Source organism: Sapajus apella, unplaced genomic scaffold (genome assembly GCF_009761245.1).
Source record: "Sapajus apella isolate SASKATOON/1434 unplaced genomic scaffold, GSC_monkey_1.0 scaffold45, whole genome shotgun sequence".
NCBI classification, from domain to species: domain Eukaryota; kingdom Metazoa; phylum Chordata; class Mammalia; order Primates; family Cebidae; genus Sapajus; species Sapajus apella.
This window is the reverse complement of record NW_022436985.1, coordinates 7,623,755-7,645,018: the sequence shown is the minus strand read 5'-3', so window position 1 is coordinate 7,645,018 and position 21,264 is coordinate 7,623,755. Positions and strand designations below refer to the sequence as shown.

The window sequence follows — 21,264 nt, the reverse complement described above, 5'->3', positions numbered from 1 at the left end:
TTTTGGACTGCCATTGACAGCAGATGACTGAAACTGCAGAAAGCAAAACTGCAGCTAATGGATACTACTGTACATAGTACCAGAGTTAGTAATCAAAATTAATCCATCCCATAGCAAACATTAGACAATAAGGCTTTATCAGATTCTTACCTTGTACAGAGTTGAGGACAGGTGAAGGGAAATTTGTAGTTGTTGATACATACTGGTTACTATGTGAATAATAATTCACAACAACCTCAGAATAATATACATAGAAAATTTAAGAAAAATATACTGAAGAAAACTTGCTGTGGGAAATGCAGTGAATATTAAAGTGACTTACTTTTCACGCTATCAGATTTTATTTTAAAATATAATTTTGCATAGAATTAAGCTAATTAGTAATGTAAAACTGGGATTTTTAACTTGAAAATTAACTGAGAAAGTATTATAGATCATTTACAATTAGTATTGCTACTTTGAATTTGAAAAACACATTTCTATACCAAGAGAGAATGGAAGTGACCATCTTAGTATAATGTAAATCCAGACTCAACATGTATAATTAGGAATATATAATAAATTGCATATTTATAGGGAGATATCTGGGCTATTAAATGACTTCTACAGTTATTTTAATATATAGTCATTTTCATATAAATATTACATATTAAATAATCTTTTGCACTTATTTTCAGACTAACTGGTTCCTGTGTATGTTTTTTTGAAAAAAGCATATTTGAAGCCATTTCCCAACCTGTAGTGAAAGATATTGTTTACCATACATTTTCCAGTATTGCCAATACGTTTTTTTGGGGGCGTCAAAAACCACTACAGAGGCAAAATTTAAATATTATTTTGGCTGTCTACATTTATTAAATAAAATACTGGCAGGAGTTATATATTATATTAGTTTGAATAAGTTGGGCAAATACATTTAGTTATTTCATTGATTAGATTTGTAAGTTTCAATATTCTCTATATGTACCTGTTGAAAGTGGAAAACATGGTAAGTTGGTAAAGGACTTTAGAAACAAGTACATATAACACTGGCAGAAGGACCTTGTCTCTCTTGCATACCATGTTTTCCTAGGGTGTGTCACATAACAAGTCCTTAATAAATATGTAGTGAATTAATATATTAAATTATAAGAGTAATGATGAAAAGCTAAATGTAAACAATTCCTAATGATAACTTCACATACATTAGGAAACTCTTAATGTCACTTGACTGTATTCCTTGTTTCTGGCTTCCTAAGTGGGTTTTGCTTTGCTAGTCCTGTACTACAGACTCTGCCTCAGAATCATGGCCCAGTTTGTCAGTAATTTACATATCAGTATGTAGAGAGCTTCAAAAGCTTGGGCACTTAACAGTAATCTTCTGCTCAGGTCTTAACGTAAATGTTGGCTATGAACCACCATTAAATACCCTGTAACTCTCAGATCCTACTTCTCTGCTGCATCATGTATTCTACCAATCTCTAGAGAAGGGTGGATTTAAATGACCAATTTTTTTTTAGCATTGACTAACTTAATCTGTAGAATTTTAGATTTTTATTTTTTATTTTTTTGAGACAGGTTCTCATTCTGCTGCCCAGGCTGGAGTGCAGTGGTGTGATCACAGCTCACTGCAGCCTTAACCTCCCAGGCTTAATCTATCCTCCTACCTCACCCTCTCAGGTAGCTGGGACCACAAATGCACACCACCATGGTCAGCTAATTCTGGTATTTTTGGTAGATACGGGGTTTCACCATGTTGCCCAGGCTGATCTTGAACTCCTGATCTCAGGCAATCTGCCTTTGCCTCCCAGAAGTGCTGGGATTACATGCCTGAGCCACTGTGCCTTGCCACAATTTTTAAAATCTTAAATATTTTTGTTGAGTCATTGACTAAAGTAGCAAATGTCTAGATTACAATTATAGGAAAATAAAATCATTTTGTGGCAAAGATTTGGCATACTTCTTTTTAATTCCTCAAATAATACTGTATCCCACAGTCCTACCTATATATAACTCATCAGACAAGAAAGTTGACCTGTGTAACAGCTTGAACTTCTTACTTACCATGTTTAAAAAGTAAAGCCCATCGACTAGAGGCAGGGGTGACTACCTTTTGAGACTACCAGTTTTGTCAAAGCAAAACTTGCCTGTGCATTGGATAACAGTTCACTCTCAAAATGATTATTCATAGTTTTATCAGGATGTAATTTATAAATTAAGCAAGTTAACCATTTAAAGTATACAATTCAATAATTTTTAGTATAGTCACAGAATTGTGCAACTCAGAGTAAATTTTAAACCATTTTCATTACCCCCCAAGGAAATACAATTCTTATTCACAGTCACACACAATATTCTCCATTGTCTCCTAGCCCTGACCAACTACTAATGTATTTTCTGTCTCTATAGATTTACTTATTCTGAACACTTTATATAAATAGAACATACAATATGTAGTCTTTTGTGACTGGCTTCTTTCACTTAGCATAATGTTTTCAAGATGCATCCATGTCGTAGCAGGTATCAGCACATTATTCCTCCATTTTTAGTGTTTTAAATACAAGCTTAGTTCTGTTGTTTAGCCTTCAGATATTTTGCAGTAAGATATTTAACTTGTTTGGCTGTTCAGCAGCTCTGGATGTGGGAACCCTTAGTTTTTATATTCAGATTTAAATTATTTCACTTACAACCATAACTAAATATTTAAAACTGCAATGTCCCGCTAAAACATATCTGTTATAAATATTATAATTCCCATAATAGATGATAATTATAAATATTATAATTCTTATAATAGAACTGATAACAATCACCATCATTTATCTTATATTTCAATATTTCAGGCTACATGATTTAGTATGAAAGTATTGAGACAGATTTTTAAATTCTAAAACCAACTAATCTACCTTTCCTTTCTCCCTTGATTCTTTTTGCCTTTCCTAATTGTCATTAGAGAACTAAAATTGAATGTCATGTGGCTAAGATAACTCATGAAACGTTTTTCTCTACATTGTATGTAAATAATTACTCTCCAGTATGTATAGTGTTTTAATCTATGTAGTCCAGAAGCATTTTAAAATTGGGATTTTTTTTTTTTTTTTTTTTTTTTTTTTTGTGGAGCAAGATGACCAAATAGAAACCTCCAGTGATCATTCTCCTGGCAGGAACACCAAATTTGACACCTGTCTACACAAAAAAGCACCTTCATATGAAGTGAAAATCAGGTTAACCATCATAGTACCTGGTTTTAACTTCATAGTGAAGATGGTAGGAAAGAAACTATTGAATTGCTGATGCCACCTCCCTTCCCCATTCTCCAACAGTAACTGCATAGCATGGGAGAGAAAATCTGTGCTATGGGGGAGGGAGAGTGCAGCAATTGGGCTTTTGTGTTGGAAGAACTCAGGTAGTATCCACAGAGGGAGCATTTAGACTAGCCCTAGCCAGAGGGAAATTGCCCGTTCCTGAGGTTGGAACTTAAGTTTCTACAAGCCTCATCACCATGGGCTAAACTGTCTGGGATCCTAAATAAATTTGATAGGCTTACTAGGCTACAGTGACTGCAAATCCTAGGCAAGTCTTAGTGCTATGCTGTGCTTAGAGCAAATGGATTTGGGAGCTATAAGGAGAGACCTTTTCTGCTTGAATAAAGCAGAGATATAAGAATAAAGGGGACTTTGTTTTGCATCCTAAGTAGCAGCTCAGCTATAGTAAGGTAGAGCCCCCAGCCAGCTCTAGGGGTACCCAATTTTAGGCCTTGGCTTTTGGACAGCACTCTGAACTTATCTTGGGCCAGAAGGGAGCCCAGTGTTCAGAAGCGTGAGTCTCAGGCCTGGCAGCATTCATCACAAGCAGACTGAAGCACCCTTGGGCCTTATTTGAGTGAACATCAGTGGTACCCTGTCAGTACATTCCATGGGGCCTTGGTGGCAGTGGACACAGGGAGAGCCAACTCTGCCTGGGGAAAGAAGAATGAAGAATGGGAAACACTTTGTCTTGTGGTTTGTATTCCGGCTCAGCCACAGTAGAACAGAGAACTAGATAGATTCTTGAGGTTTCTGACTATAAGCCCCGGCTCCTGGATGGCATCTCTGGACACACATAATGCCTGGGGAACTTGCAACAGGTTTTCTACCTGTTGATTGTAGAGGCCTAGGACTTTGAACAAACATATGTGATAGCCAGGTAGTGGCTACAGCAGGCCTTGGACAAGACCCAGTGTTTTTCTGGCTTCAGTTCTGATCCAGCATAGTCCCAGTGGAGGCAGCCACTGAGATGCTTTTGTTATCTGTCCCCCAGCTGCAGGTAGCTGAGCATAGAGAGAAGGACTCCATTTGTCTGAGAGAAAGTAAGAACAAGAGTCTCTCCCTGGTAATCCAGAGAATTCATCCAGATCTTTTCCCAAACTATCAAGGTGGTACCTCTAGAGTGTGCAAGAACTACAGCATAACTGGGCTTGGATACCCCCTAATGCGGATATGGTTTCAGTGAACATAACCTTAGATCATACACCCAAGTTTCTTCTAGTACCTGGAAAGCCTTCCCAAAAAGGTTAGGTACAAACAAGCACAGATTGCAAGGGGATTGAAACAAATAACCTACAATGGAATTCCAGTACATCTGTCAGTAGATGCTTTCCTGGAAACCTTACAGGCCCAGAGATGGGGTATGGTGTATTTAAAGTGCTGAAGAAAAAAAAAAAAAAAAAACACAAACTTTTACACTAGAATAGTATATTCAGTTAAAATATTCTTCAAGCAAAAAGGAGAAATAAAGGCTTTCCCAGACAAACAAGAGCTGAGAGATTTCATTAAGACCAGATCTGTTGTACAAGAATGCTAAAGGAGTTCTTCAGTATGAAATAAAACAAAGTTAATGAACAGTAAGAAATCATCTGAAGATTCTCACTGGTAATAATAAATACTCAGAGAAACACAGAATAGTATAATGTTGTAATTGTGGTGTGTAAAGTACTCATATCTTAAGTAGAAAGATGAAAAGACAAACCAATCAAAAATAATAACTACAACAACTTAAGACATGGATAGTGTAATAAAATGGAAAGAACAATAAGTTAAAAACTGTGAACATGAAGTTAAATGCAGAGTTTTTATTAGTTTTCCTTTTGCTTGTTTATTTGTTTGTGCAATTACTGTTGTCACAGTTTAAAATAATGGGTTATAATATATTATTTGCAAGCCTCATGGTAACCTCAAATGAAAAAATACAACAGATACACAAAAAATAAAAAGCAAGAACCCAAAACATACCAGCAGAGAAAATCATCTTCACTAAAAGGGAGACAGAAAGGAAGGAAAGAAAAAAGAGGGACCACACACATACATACACATCCAGAAAAATAAATAACAAAATGGTAGGAGTAAGTCCTTACTTATGGATAAAATAAGAACATTGAATGTAAGTGGATCACATCCTCCAGTAAAAAAACAGAGTTGGTCAATAAATGAAAAAACAAGACTGATCTGTTGCCTGCAAGAAATGTACTTTACCTATAAAGACACACATAGACTGAAAATAAAGGAATATAAAAAGATATTCCATGGAGATGGAAACAATAAGATAGGAGTTGGCTGGGCATGGTGGTTCAAGCCTGTAATCTAAGCACTTTGGGAGGCTGAGGTGGGTGGATCATGAAATCAGGAGATTGAGACCATTCTGGCCAACATGGTGAAACCACATCTCTACTAAAAATACAAAACTTAGCTGGGCATAGTGGCATGCGCCTATAATCTCAAGCACCAGGGAGGCTGAGGCAGGAGAATAGCTTGAACCAAGGAGTCGGAGATTGTGCTGAGCAGAGATCATGCCACTGCACTCCAACCTGGCTACAGAGCAAGACTCCATCTCAAAAAAAAAAAAAAATAGTAGTAGTTATGCTTATATCAGACAAAATAGATTTCTAAACAAAAACTACAAAAAGAGGCAAAGAGGGGCATTATATAATGATAAATGGGCCAATTCAGAAAGAGGATATAACAATTATAAATATATATGCATTCAACGCTAGAGTACCCAGATATATAAGACAAATGTTAGAGCTAAAGAGAGAGGTAGACCTCAATACAATAACATCTGGAGACTTCGACATCCAACTTTCAGCATTGGGCAGATTATCCAGTTGGAAAATTAGCAAAGAAACTCTTAATCTGCATTTTACACTGAATAGACTTAATAGACATTTACAGAATATTTGATGTAGCAGCTGCAGAGTACATATTTTTCTCCTTAGCCACAGGGATTATTCTCAAGGATAGACCATATGTTAGGTCACAAAACAAGTCTTAAAACATTTAAAATAATTGAAATCATATGAAGTATCTTTTTTGATCATGATTGAATAAAACTTGAAATAAATATCACAAGGAATTTTGAAAGCTATACAATACATGAACATTAAATAGTGTGTTCCTGAATGACCAGTGGGTCAACAAAGAGATTAAGATGGAAACTGAAAACTTTTTGAAACAATTGATAGTGAAAACACAACATACCAAAACCCATAGCCTACAGCAAAGGTAGTACTAAGAGGGAATTTTATAGCTATAAGTATCTACATCAAAATAGAAGAAAAACTTCAAATAAACAACACAACAGTGCATTGTAAAGAACTGGAAAAGCGTTAAGTCTGAAACCTAAATTAGAAGAAAAGAAATAATAAATATTAGAGCAGAAATCAATAAAATTGTAATGAAGAAAACAATACAAAAGATTCATGAAACAAAGAGTTGGTTTTGTGAAAAGATTAAAAAAAAAAAAAAGAAAACCTGACAAACCTTTAGCCTAAGAAGAGTGGAGATCCAAATAAAATCATAGATGAAAAAGGAGGCATTAAAATTGATACTGCAAAAATTTAAAGGATAATTAGAGGCTACTTTGTACAACTATATACTTATAAATTGGAAAAATGAGAAGAAATTGATAAATCCCTAGACACATATAACCTACCAAGATTGACCTATGAGGATATCTAAAACCTGAACAGACTAAAAACAAGTAATGAGATTGAAGGTCTCATAAAAAGTGTCCAGAAAATAAAAAGCCCAAGACCCAATGGCTTCACTGCTGAATTTTTCCAAACCTTTAAAGACAAACTAATATCAATCCCACTGAAACAATTCAAAATATTAGAGGAGGTGGAAATACTTTCAAACTCATTCTATTAGGCCAGTATTACCTCAGTGCCAAAACCAGATAAGCACCATAAAAGAAAATCTACGGGCCAATGTCTTTGATAAACATTGATTCAGAAATACTCAACAAAATACTAGCAAACTGAATTTAACAACACATTTGAAAAATCATTCATCATGACCAAGTGGGATTTATTCCAGGGATACAAGGATGGTTCAACATATGCAAATTAGTTCATGTAATAAATCAACAGAATGAAGGACAAACACCATATGATCATTTTAATTGATGCTGAAAAAGCATTTGATAAAATGATAAAACTCAAAAAAATACTTGGATATAGAAAGAACACACCTCAACATAATAAAATCCATATGTGACAGATCCAGAGCTAGTATCATACTGAATAGGGAAAAATTGAAAGGCTTTCCTGTAAGATCTGGAACAAGATATTGATGTTCAATTTCACCACTATTATTCAACATAGTACTGGAAGTTCTAGATAGAGCAATCAGACTACGGTCTGATTGAAAGAAATAAAAAGCATTTAAATTGGAAATGAAAGAGTCATATTATCTTTGTTTGCAGATGATATGATCTTATATTTGGAAAAACTTAAAGACGTCACCAAAAATCTACCTAAACTGATAAATTCTGTAAAGTTGTAGGATACAAAATCAACATAAATTCAGTAGCATTTCTATATGCCAACAATGAACAAGCTGAAGAATAAATCAAAGTAATTCCATGTATAATAGCTACAAATAAAATTAAATACCTAGGAATTATCATAGCCAAAGACATGTAAGATCTCTTCAGTGAAAACTATAAAATATTGATGAAAGAATTTGATAAGGACACAAAACCATGGAAAGATATTCCATGTTAATCAATTGGAAGAATAAATTTTGTTAAAACATCTATGGTACCCAAAGCAATCTGCAGATTTAGTGCAATTTCTATCAAAATACCAAGACACTTCTCTCAGAAATAGAAAAAATAATGCTAAAATTTACATGGAGTCACAAAAGGCTCTGAATAGGCAAAGCTATACTGAGTAAAAAGAACCAAACTGGAGAAATCACATTACCTGGCTTCAAATTATAATATAAAGCCATGATAAACAAAACAGCATGGTACTGTTGTAAAAACAGAGATATAGATCAGTGGAGCATAATAGAGAACTCAGAAATAAATCCATACATCTATGGTAAACTCATTTTTTATAAAGCTGTGAAGAACATACACTGGGGAAAGGACAGTCTTTTCAATAGATGGTTCTGGGAAGACTGGATGTCCATATGCAGAAGAATTAAACTAGACTCCTATCTCTTACCATATACAAAAATCAAATAAAAATGGATGAAAGTCTTAAACCTGACACCTCAAGCCATGAAAGAAAACTTCGGGGAAACTCTCCAGGAAGTGAAACTGGGCAAAGATTTTTTGAATAATACTCCGCAAGCACAGGCAACCAAAGCAAAAGTGGACAAATGAGATCACCACAAGTTAAAAAACATCTGCACAGTAAAGGAAACAATCAACAATGTAAATAGGCAACCCACAGAATGGAAGAAAATATTTGCAAGCTGTCCATCTGACAAGAAATGAATAACCAGAATATATAGGTATTTCATTCTGCCACTGCTATAAAGATACGACCTGAGACCGGATAATTTATTTTTTAAAAAAGGAGGTTTAATTGACTCACAATTCTACATGACTTTGGAGGCTTCAGGAAACTTACAATCATGGCAGAAGGGGAAGCAGGCACCTTTTTCACAAGGCAAGAGAGAGTACTAGTGTGTGAAGAAGGAACTGTCAAACACTTATAAAACCATTAGATTTCATGAGAACTCACTATCACGACAACAGCATGGGGGAAACACCCCTGTGATTCAATCTCCCACCTGGTTTCTCCCTCAACACATAGGGATTACAATTCAAGATGAGATTTGGATGGGAAAACAGCCAAACCCTATCAATATAAGTAGCACAAACAGCTCTATAGTACAGTCTATTAATCTGATTTTAAAATGGTCAAACGATCTGAATAGACATTTGTCAAGACATGCAAAAGGCATACAGGTATATGAAAAGTGTTCAGTATCATTAATCAGATAAATACAAATCAAAACTAAAAAGGTATATCATCTCCTGCCTGTTAAAATGGCTTTTATCCAAAAGACAGGCAATAACAAGTGCTGACAAGGATGTGGAGAAAAGCAAACTATCATATACTGTTGGTGGGAATGTAAATTAATATAACCACTGTTGAGAATTTGGATGTTCCTCAGAAAACTAAAAATAGAGCTATATGATCCAGGTATCCCACTGCTAGAAATATTCTTGAAAAAAAGAAATCAGTATGTTGAGGAGATATGTGCACTCTGATGTTTATTGCAGCACTCTTCATGATAGCCAAGATATGGAAGAAACCTTAGCATCCATCAGCTGATGAATAGATAAAGTGTGGTACATATACACAATGGAGCATTATTCAGCCATAAAAAGGCTCACACCTATAATCCCAGCACTTTGGGAGGCCAAGGTAGGTGGATCATTTGAAGTCAGAAGTTTGAGGCCAGTCTGGCTAACATGGTGAAACCTCATCTCTACTAAAAATACAAAAATTAGCTGAGTGTGGTGGTGTGTACCCGTAATCCCAGCTACTCAGGAGGCTGAGGCAGAAGAATCACTTGAATCTGGGAGGTGGAGGTTGTAGTGAGCTGGGATCATGTTCTGCACTCCAGCCTGGGTGACAGAGTAGACCCCATTTAAAAAAAAAAAGTATGACATCCTGTCATGTGTAGCAACATGGATGGAAATGAAAACCAAATACCACATGTTATTACTTATCAGTGGGAATTGAACACTGAGCACACATGGACATAAAGATGGGAATAATAGACACTGAAGACCACTAGAAGAAGGAGTAATGGAAGGGGGCAAGGGCTCAAAAATGACCTGTTGGGTACTATGCTTACTACCTGGGGACAGGTTCATCCATACCTTAATCCTCAACATTACACACTATTTACCTTTGTAACAACCTGCACATATAGACCCTGATTGTAAAATAAAAGTTCAAAAAGAAAAATGGGGGTGATAAGATATAGGTCAAATAAGTGAAAATTTGCTCTCTTTCATTGATTGTTGGCAAATCATTGTCTAATGAGGGCATACTTTAGTGGTCCTAGGGTTTTTCCATAAGAGTAGGCTTATACCTGGATAAGTCCAAGTTACAGTGGAAAATACATAGCATATAGGCTGCCAATTTTTTTTTTCATTGCCCATGTTTTACATTATATTCTATAATGGCACTTTTTCCTGCTGAACTTGATTAGACATTGTAAATATTTTCAGTACTTCACTCTAAGTAGCTCCACTAATTAAAGTTGGACTTGAGATAAAATTGGTTTCCTATATTGAGCATGGTACAATCTAGTAATTTCTGGAATGTATAAAACTTAAGTTAATACAGGGATATACGGACACTTGTATTCTGCTGGAGGTTTGCATTCTGAAATTCTTAGAAAATAGACAGTATGCAAATAGTTTTATTGGTGTGGTGTTGGAATTAGAGAAGGAAGATAAGAATATGGATCATATACCATCCACTATGTTAGCTCATGCATGGAAATTAAATCCAAGTGCTTATAAAATTTATTATATTCTGAAAGAGGTAGTCACATAGAAATGCTGCAGAGTAAGCAATAGCAGCTTTCCTAGGAAGGTTTTGGAAATCTCAGGATGAGATAAAGAAATGGACTATGAAAGATTTAGTGTACTACTTCTAGTATTTGCACATTGAAGCCAACTCAGATAAACTCTTTTTCTGCTTCTTGCTGCACTGTTTTCCAGACTTTTTTTTAAATGTAGGCAATGAAAAAAAGGACATAGCAGGGCATACCAGATAAAAGAAATGGCCTAATATCCAGAGAGCCTTACAGTCATACCTACTTACTGACCTCTGATTTCTAATGATTAGAATTTTAATCCATATGCTCTCATAGGATAAAATGTTTTAGCCCTACCCTCTAGATGTGATTTGCTATTTGAACTAGCTGTGGCCTGTATTAATGTATGATATGAATGAAAATTGTATATTTTAAAATACAAATATGTGGCTTATGAATGCTAGTTAAATATTAAGTGCATATTGGGAGACTAAACTTTTACATTTTATCTGCCAAGACAACCCAAGAAAAGAATATGTAATTCTCATGCTTTATAAAAATGATAGGAGTTAAGGGATCTCATCTTAAGTAAATTTATATCAAAGAAGGGGTTAAAAACTCTTCAGAGGCCCATATAAATAAAATATGAAGTTATGAGGAATTTGATGGATGCCATAAAGAAAAAACGAATTCCAAGGAGTTGGTAAGAGGCAAATTACAAACTAAAGATCTGATTAAAGTCTTTTTGATATCTGATTTCAAGAACCTATGGACTGAAGTAGTAAAGCCACTACAGTATTCCAAGTGTGGTGGACAAACTGTAATGATGAATTTTTTGGCCTTCAGAAAATATTTCCCTGAACAAATCATGAAGTCACCCTATCCCTTTCTACCTCCCTTGTTTCCTCCCTCCCTCCCTCCCTCTCTTCATTCATTTATTCCTCTCCTCCCTCCTATTTATCTTCTTCTTTTTTTTAAAATCACAAGAACTCACTGAACCCAGAGATAAGCATTGTCACAGCTTTGGGTAGTAAGGAGGAAAGGGAATTGGAGGACTGTGCTATTTCTTCTTATATGACAGATGGATCTCCAGTAAATGGGCCTCTATTTTAATAATTAAATTCCATGGTGTTTGATTGATTGGACTCAGAAAAGATAACCAAGAATGTGGAAAGTAGAAATCAAGAGTCTATAAATCAGATCTAGCGTAGGTCTTTGATTATACATGCATATAAATTCTCCAACTTTCCTCCTGCAATGAGAGTTGCCAGACTGTTTCCTTGTCAGTTTAGAAAATTAGAATAAGAAAGCCTAGACAGTGCTGACACATGAGTAGGAGAATGTCTTTAACCTATTAATCTAAATATTTCATCACATTGGTTAAAGACCCATTGGAACACTTCCAATAACAGAGTCATGTTTCAGCTTAGATTATTATTTTAGTAGTCCCATTCCTTTTGCCTTGTAAATAACGTGATAATATTACACAGCCCAATGTTAATTCATATGTAAAGTTATTTGAAATTAAATTGGCCAAAAGCATTTGAAATCATACTGATATTTACATACATCCATACTATTTTCCAACTTGAAAAGTATTTCAAACACAGTGATCTCATTTTGGTTACTAGACTAATCTAGCCTTGCTGTAGTATGAACGTTAAGAATTTCTTAGCCATAAAAAAGAATAAGATAAGTCCTTTGCAGCAACATGGATGGAGCTGGAGACCATTATCCTAAGACAACTAATGCAAGAACAGAAGACTAAACACTGTGTGATCTTACTTATAAGTGGGAGCTAAACACTGAGTACACATGGACACAAAGAAAGGAACAACAGACACTGGGGCCTATTTAAAGATGGAGGGTGGGAGGAGGGGCAAGCATTGAAAAACTACCTATTGGGAACTATGCTTAGTACCTGGATGATGAAATAATATGACAGCAAACTTCCATGACATGCAGTTTATCTATAAAATCAAGCTGCACATGTACCCCTGAAGCTAAAATAAAAGTTAAAAAAATAATTTTTTGCATGTTTTATGTATTCTGTAAAGAGTGCAGATTTGAGTTATATAGCTTCTCAGCCTGCCTAGGCCCAAGTGATGTTCTTTGTTCATTGCTTGTTATGAAAATGAAGGCAAAACCATATTCATATGTAGCATTGCGATTCATAGGAATGAATCACTGCCATTCTCAAGTCTATTATTATCTAGTATTTGCTTTTTCTTTATGGTGTTGGAAAGTCTGAAAACTATGATTAGTAACCAATCCTTTAAAAATATATAGATTTTTTACATATTTACATTTATAATTGCTTTATTATCCTGAACGTTTAAAATTGAACATGAGCAAAATTGTATAACCATTAGTTTATTCAATGAAAAAATAGTCCAACTTGAGTCACCATGGGAATACCCATGACTGACTTGCCTATTTGGCTGCATTTCACTCTCACACATTGTGATGGAATAAAAACACTACATTTTCTAAACTGAATTTTCAAAAAGACACTAAGGATGACTGAGCAAAGCATTCTGTTATCAATAGCACTGTACTCAGATACCAGCATGTAAAATCTACATTTATGTCTGCAATTTTGGAGAACTAAGAACCATATGGTATCTTGGTTTTATACTTCCTGAATCAGCTTAATTGCATCTGCATACCAATTAGACTTGAATAAATATGTTTGAGTGCTTTTTAGTTGTGATATTTTGTTATAAAGCTTTTACTTCAATTTGACTAAAAGCATTTTTAACTGAACTTGGTTTATAAATGGGTTATCATTTATATTAATACACATCATATGCCATGTTATTTCTTTTTATGATAAAAGCACTGTTTGTTGTATCCATTTCTCTTAGCAAGTGTTAAGTAAAAATGTTATAAGAAGTATCTAATCCATCTGTGAACTAAGTTAAATTACATATATATTTATATATGCATACATATATTATTGTTACTGGTTGCTGTTAATTTCTATAATGTAGTCTATAACACGAATTAACTTTTAACATGTTGACAGTGTTTCTAGAGCATTTTGAGTAGTTAAATAAATTTAAGTATAAATATAGAACTAAATTTGAGGTTTATACACATTAAAATAATTGATCTTTCAGGTGCTCATCTTACCCAAATTACTGAATATTGTTGGTTAAAAAAGCCATATGTGTATACCTATACCTGTCCTCATTAGGTTACTGTAGAGGCTGCAATCCTTATGAGATTCTTGGATATGACTCTTTAAAGGAGTTGCGTAGTTCATGGAGGATACCTTTGTGGGTCGCTGTATTTCACAAGAGTCAGATTAAGGTCCATTACTCAGTTCAGTCTACTCTTAGATCTATTTGATGCTGATAAGAGTTTTCTATCCAGAATAAAGGGTTAGATGAGCACTAAGTGATCAAAGTTATATCAAACCATTTGGTATAAGGAAATAAAATGATTGTGATATTGCATTAATGTAGGGTTTCTTTCTCCTGTTTTGAAAATAAATGGCTTTGCTTTACCTAAATATTTATTTCCAGTATATTTCATGCTTGCAATCTACTGCATGAAACAGTGGGGACCATTATCTAGTGATAACATATTTTTCTAGTCACATTATCTTTTAAGCAAACTCCTTGGTTATTCATATTTCTAATAGAAACTCTAGTATTTCATGCTGTTTTGTAGTTTAGCAGTATTCCCGATCCCATGCACTGTTTTGAATGATTATGTGGCATTATATACTTAGACTAAGTACTCTATTAAATAGAATTTATAATATTCAGGTTAAGTACATTTTATTTTTTTTTGTATTTTTATTATACATATTTTAAAATTATTATGGATACATAATAGTTGCACATATTTCTTAGGTACATGTAATATTTTTATACCAGCATATAGTGTGTAATGATCAAAGCAGGATAATTGGAAAAAATCAAGATAATTAGGATATCCATTATATTAAACATTTATCATTTCACGTTAAAACATTACAATTCCACTCTTCTAGTAATTTTAAAATATACAATAAAATATTTTTAGCTATAGTCACCTTATTGTGCTATTAAACACTAATTCTTATTCCTTATCTCTGTTTGTGTGCTCATTGACCACATCCTCTTTATTCCTGCCTCCATAAAGCTGAACAATATTCCATTGTGTATATAGATCACATTTTCTCTATCCATTCATCTTTTGATGGACATTTAGGTTGATTCCATATCTTGGCTCTTCTGAATAGGGGTATAGTAAATGTGGGAATGTATATATCTTTTCTATGTTTTAATTTTCTTTCATTTGGATATATACCCAGCAGTGGGATTGCTGAGTCACATGGTAGCTCTTTTTCCATTTTTGAGAAACCTCCATAATATTTTCCACAGTAGCTGTACTAATTTACAATTCCACTGTGCATGAGGGTTCTCCCTTCTCCATATCCTCACCAGCATCAGTTATTTCATGTCTTTAGGATAAAAACCATTTTAACTGGGGTGAGATGATATCTTATTGTATTTTTGATTTGCACTTCTGTTATTAATAATGTTGAACATTTTTCGTATACCAGTTGGCCATTTTAATGTCTTTTTTTTGAGAATATCTGTTCATTTGCCAATTTTTATTGGATCATTTTTCTTACAACATTTTTGCTATTGATTTATTTGAGATCCTTATATATTCTGATTATTAGTCACTTGTCATATAAATGGCTATATATATAGTTTGCAAATATATTCTCCCATTATATGGGTTGTCCCTTCCCTTTGTTGATTGTTTTCTTTGCTACACAAAAGAAAGCTTTTTCACTTGGTGTGATATCATTTGTCCAGTTTTGCTTTATTTGCCAGTGCTTTTGTGATCTTACTCAAGAAATCTTTGCCCAGACACATGTCCTGGATTGTTTCCCCAGTGTTTTCTTTTAGTAGTTTCATAGTTTCAGGTATTAGGTTTGTCTTTAGTTCACTTTGAATTGATATTTTTTTTGTGTTGGGGCAGAGACAGGGTCTTGTTCTGTAAGTTAGGCTGGAGTGCAGTGGTGCAATCATGGCTCAGTGCAGCCTCAGCCTCCTGGGCTTAACAGTCCTCACACGTTTGCCTCTGGAGTAGCTGAGACCTCAGGTGTGTGCCACCATGACTACCTAATTTTTGTATCTTTCATAGAGACAGTGTTTCTCCATGTTGCCAGGCTAGTCTCAAACTGCTGAACTCAAGCAGTCTGTCCACCTTGCCCTTTCAGAATGCTGGGATTACAGGCATAAGCCACTGTGCCTGGCCTGGTTTTGAGTTGATTTTTGTATATTGAGAGAAATAGGGATCTAGTTTCATTCTTCTGCATATGGATATCCAGGTTTCCCAGTACCATCTATTGAAGAGACAGACTGTCCTTTCCCCAAGGTGTGTCCTTGACACCTTTGTCAAAAATGAGCTTACTCTAGATGCATGGATTTGTTTCTGGTTCTTTATTCTGTTCAATTGGTCTATGTGTTTGTTTTTATGCTAGTACAATACTGTTTTGGGGGCTATTGTAGCTCTTGTTTTAAAGTTATTAATTTGGAGTCAGATAATGTGATTTCTCCAGTTTTGTTCTCTTTGCTCAGGATTGCTTTGGCTATTCTGGGTTGTTGTGGTTCATTATAATTTTATTTTTCTATTTCTGTGTAGAATATTCTTGATATTTTGATACAAATTGCCTTGAATCTGTAGATTACTTCAAGTAATATGGGCATTTTAACCATATTGATTCTTCTAATTCATGAACATGGAGTATCTTTTCTTTTTGTGCATGTCTTCTTCCATTTCTTTCATCAATGTTTTGTAGTTTCCATTGTACAGATATTTCACTTGTAAAGTTTACTCATAGGTATTTAATTTTACTTCTGGTTATTGTAAATGGAATTACTTTCTTAGTTTCTTTTTCAAATTGTTCACTGTTGGTGAGTAGAAATGCTACTGATTTTTGTCTTTTTTTTTGTATCCTGTAACTTTACTGTAATTGTTTATGAGTTCCAATAGTTTTCTGGTTAAGTCTTTCAATTTTTCTAAATATGAGATTATTACCTGCAATCAAAGATAATTTTACTTCTTCCTTTCCAGTTTGTTTCCCCTTTATTTATTCAGCTTGTCTAATTGCTCTGGCTAGGGTTTCCAGTACTATATCTAATGAAAGTGATGAAAGTGCATGTACTTGTCTTTTCCGTATCTTAGAGGAAAGGCTTTTAGTTTTTTCCCATTCAATACGACACTAGTTGTGGATTTGTCATATATGACCTTTTATCATGTTGAGATATGTTCCTTTCACATTGTTTGTTGAGAGTTTTTATCATGAAGGGATGTTGAATTATATTGAATGATTTTTGGCACTTGTTGAAATGATCATATGTTTTTGACCTTCATTGTGTTGATGTGATTTTTTTTTTTACCGTCATTGATTTGAGTATATTGAACCGTCCATGCATTTCTGTGATGAATCTCACTTGATCATGATGAATGATCTTTTTAATGTGATGTGAAATTTAGTTTGCTAGTATTTTCTTGAAGAGATTTCTGAATCTATATTCACCAAAGATATTGACCTACATTTCTTTTTTTTTGTTGTGTCTTTGTCTGGTTTTGGTATCAGGGTAATACTGGCCCCATGTAATGAGTTTGGAAATAGTCTCTCCTCCTCAACTTTTTGGGAATAGTTTAAGTAGTTTATATTTGTTCTTCTTTAAATGTTTGGTAGATTTAGCATAAAGCATTCAGGTCCTGGGCTTCTCTTCATTGGGAGACTTCCTAGTATTGCTTCTCTCTCATTACCTGTTATTGTGCACATTTCAAAAATATTTTTGCAATTTTATTGTTTGTAAAAGAAAATGAAGCAGAATATTATTTCAATTAAGATGACAATTTCAATAAAACAGAAGAACAGTTTGGTTCATTAAAAATTTTATAGAATTATTTGGATAGTTTTTGTCACATATAGTTTATCAGTGGGGATGCTTTCTTTACAAAAATTATTTTTTCAGCAATAAAGGTTAATAAAACATAAAGAGAAGTGACTCACAACTAAAAGTGTGATTTCTTAAGCAAAGTGAAATTTTGAAGCTTAAAATAATTCAACTTTACTGAGCATTTGTAATAGATGTATTTTATAAGTCTTGGACAGGGCTAGTGTTGGCTCAGAAAAATTTGTACTTTTGACATTCTATATTTATTTTGCATTTTCCTTTATGCCTAATGCAGATCTCCCACTTAGTAGTAGCTTGTTAATAAAGTTTGATAAGCCATTAACTTATAAACAAATTTTACATTCTTTGGAAATGTCACTATTCTTTGGAAACTGCACCCTGTGGCTTGCCTTAATGACTTGATTTCTTAAACTACTACACAGAGGTATTCTTTCTCTGTCTGCACAGCATCAAGTGAATTAATCATTGCAGAATGGGAGAGAGACATTTTGAAGAAAAATAATGTAGTGTGATTAGACACATTTGCCTCAGGTTGCTGCAGCCAGAGTGTGTTGCTGTGGTAATTTACTAAATGGTACCCTGGTGGTCTGAATGAGTTTTTAGGTTTTCTAACTGCTTTACTTTTTTCCAAGAAGAGATTTACACATAGGACTTTGGTACTGCTCATAATAAAAGCAGAAGAGTCAGATCTGAAAAGCATCACCTTGGGTTCTTATATTAATTTAAAAAAAAACAAAAAAAAAAAAAACAAAAAAACTCTCCGAAACAGCGTCAGCCAAAATCAGAAGCATTTAATGCTATACAGGAGTATAATACTTAAGTTACTTTTATAATGATATAGTAAAGATTGTTATTTTTAATAGTCAATGATTGAAACTACCTACATGTTTTATAATAGAAGAAACCTTAAGTAATTTGTGGTAACTCCCTTTAAAAAATACTATCCTATCTGTTAAAACTTTCATGAAGAGTTGATAATATGTGTGAAATTCCTTAGCAAGATACAATATTGTATTTGCACTTTATCTCAGTGACTCCTCACTGTTCTGCATTATTTCCATGCTACATGAGACTCAAAAGAGTTTGCACAGTCATTAAAGATGAAGACACAGGTCCAATAAGGACAGGTTTCATTCAACATAATGCCATGTAAAGTTAAGGGTTCCTGCATTTAAAAATAAACTAACATAGTAGATTAATGGGATTAGGTGTTTTCCATTTTTTATCTTTTTCATGCTCCCCCAAACTTCCAACTTTGATATTAGAAATGAATTTATTTTTAAAGGGTATGCTTTAGGAACACTTTGCTTTAAATATGAGAAAGACATTACTTATGAGTCAATATTTAATCATAATTTAAAACTTTGTGTATCTATGTTTCATTTCTTTATTCCCTCCTGACTTTGCCATTGTCATTGTAATTTTGAGTACCATTTCTTCTCCCAGTTAAAACAAATAGCAAAACAACAAACAAACAACATTCAAAAAATAAAAACCAACCAACCAACAACAACAACAATAAAACTCTAGGCACTTTCTTTGATTCCTTTCTTTCTCTCATCCCTTTCATCAATAAACTGTTCTTACTAGTGTTCCTTACAAGATAACCAAGCTTGTTAATCTTGTTTATCTGTACTATGCTATTTAAGCGAGACCACTGTTATCTCTCCTTTGGATTATTGCAATAGCATCCTAACTGGGTGGCTAGTTTTGGTGATCAATCCTGTACAAAGATGCTACCTCTCTTAATTTAGCTCCCTAAAGCTACAAGGATCTGGTCCTCGAACTTCCTGAAGCTTCATCTCAAATAGTCTTTCCTTTTACTTACACTCTTACTTCGAATGATCAGGCCTACCCCAGGGAGTTTGCCCTTAATACTACCTCTGCTGGAAGTGTTCTTCTCACTATTCTTTATTCAGCTCAAATATCACTACCTCCATACTTGTCGTCTTCATTCTTTATCTCATTATCTGTGATTACTTTTATAAGACATATATCACTATTAAAGATCATCTAACATGTTTGATTTTTTGTTTATATTCTGTCTCCCTCATTGGAGTAGATACTACTCCAGAAAAGGCACATAGCCCTTCTAATTCCCTCTGTATCCTCTGTGCCTGGAGGAGAATATGTCTCCCATTTTTGAATTATTTGAGGTTTTACTTAGTATTTTGTGCTAGAGCAGTGGTATTCAGACTCTAGTATAATAACCAGGGAGTAAAGGACACCCCCTGCCCTATGTAGGGATGGATACCTTTTAGATAACTAATTTCTCAATTCTCAATTTTTATTTGTGATTTTCCATACAAATTCCTTGTTTGGAAGCTTCTGAGTTTTGTCAGTCATCTTCTTCATGTTTCATTCACTGTCTCCCATTTTACAAAAAAAAAGGCAAACTTCTGAATTTAGATTCACTTGTGAATCTTTTTAGGTTGCGTTGTTCAGTTTTTAAAAACCTCTAGCATATCTATCAAATGAAAAATTACTCAGGGAGTCTTTTGAGGGCTTCCTAAATAACTGTTAGAGGGTGCAGTGCTCTGTTTCCTAGAAGCAATATTCTGGTGAGCCATCCTCTCCTTTCCTTCCTCCTCTCCTCCTCTCTCTCTTCAGATTCCAGAAGTAAGAAAGTTAAGAATGTTGCTATTGGGTATTAATAGGTTTACTTGATATTTTCTTCTGAAGAAGAATTGTTGGTGGCTGATTCATTTGACAGTGAAGATTGCTTTTGCCAGGAGCATTGTGACACACATTTGCATGCATTTTTTTAAATCAAATGACCTAAATATGTGGCTTGACAGTATTGATGAAAATATATTTTAAGCCCACTTAGAGTATATAACAAGTCAGAAAAATATGTTCTTTTTACCTTATAGAAAATGTGTTAATGGTGAACTTTTAAGTCTTCTAGAGATTATGTAGATTTTCAAAGTTATTTTAGTAAAAAGAAAATTGGATATTATTGTGCTAAACAATGTGAGCAACATAAAATTGTCCAAAATATCACTGCCATCTTTCACATAGAATATAAGGGACCGCCATCTTTCCGGGTTTCCAGAGTGTCCATACAATCCTTTGCCCTAAGGAATTTTACAGGGATAGTGTCTCTTTATTCAAATTTATACAATCTTAATTTGTAGCTCACATAGCTGTAAATAAGCTTATTTAGAAAACACAGTTCTGTAAAGGGTGCTGCTTCAGTAGTTTTTCACACTATTCAGTCAAGAATTTGATGTCTTAAACTCTTGACTAACGTAAAAAGGTTGAAATCACTTTACCTAATTTTGTAATGAAAATAATGACATGAATCCTCTGCTTCCCTTTATTTTGGGCAGAAGTCTGTGCCCTCAACTTCTTTAATCCTTATAATAGTTAAAATTCTTATGGCAGGTGCTATTTATGACTCAATTTCCCACATTGTGAAAGTGAAGCTCAAAGGGAAATTAAATTACTGTAGATTACCCAAAGTTAGTGAGAACAGAAAACCAAAATCCAAACTTAGAAAATATGTTTCC

At 34.1% G+C, this 21,264-nt stretch overlaps 1 protein-coding gene across 4 annotated transcripts in view; it reads left to right on the top strand.

Moving 5' to 3' along the window:
• Positions 1-21,264, top strand: part of CCSER1 (coiled-coil serine rich protein 1) — a 1,343,925-nt gene that overhangs the window by 114,092 nt on the left and 1,208,569 nt on the right. The window contains exon 1 of one of the 4 annotated variants that reach the window (XM_032239847.1): positions 17,705-17,716. The exons of the other annotated variants lie outside the window; for them this stretch is intronic. The gene's annotated coding sequence lies outside the window, so the exon portion shown is untranslated. Of the gene's footprint in view, positions 1-17,704; positions 17,717-21,264 lie in introns of those variants that run through there. 4 annotated transcript variants of the gene reach the window in all.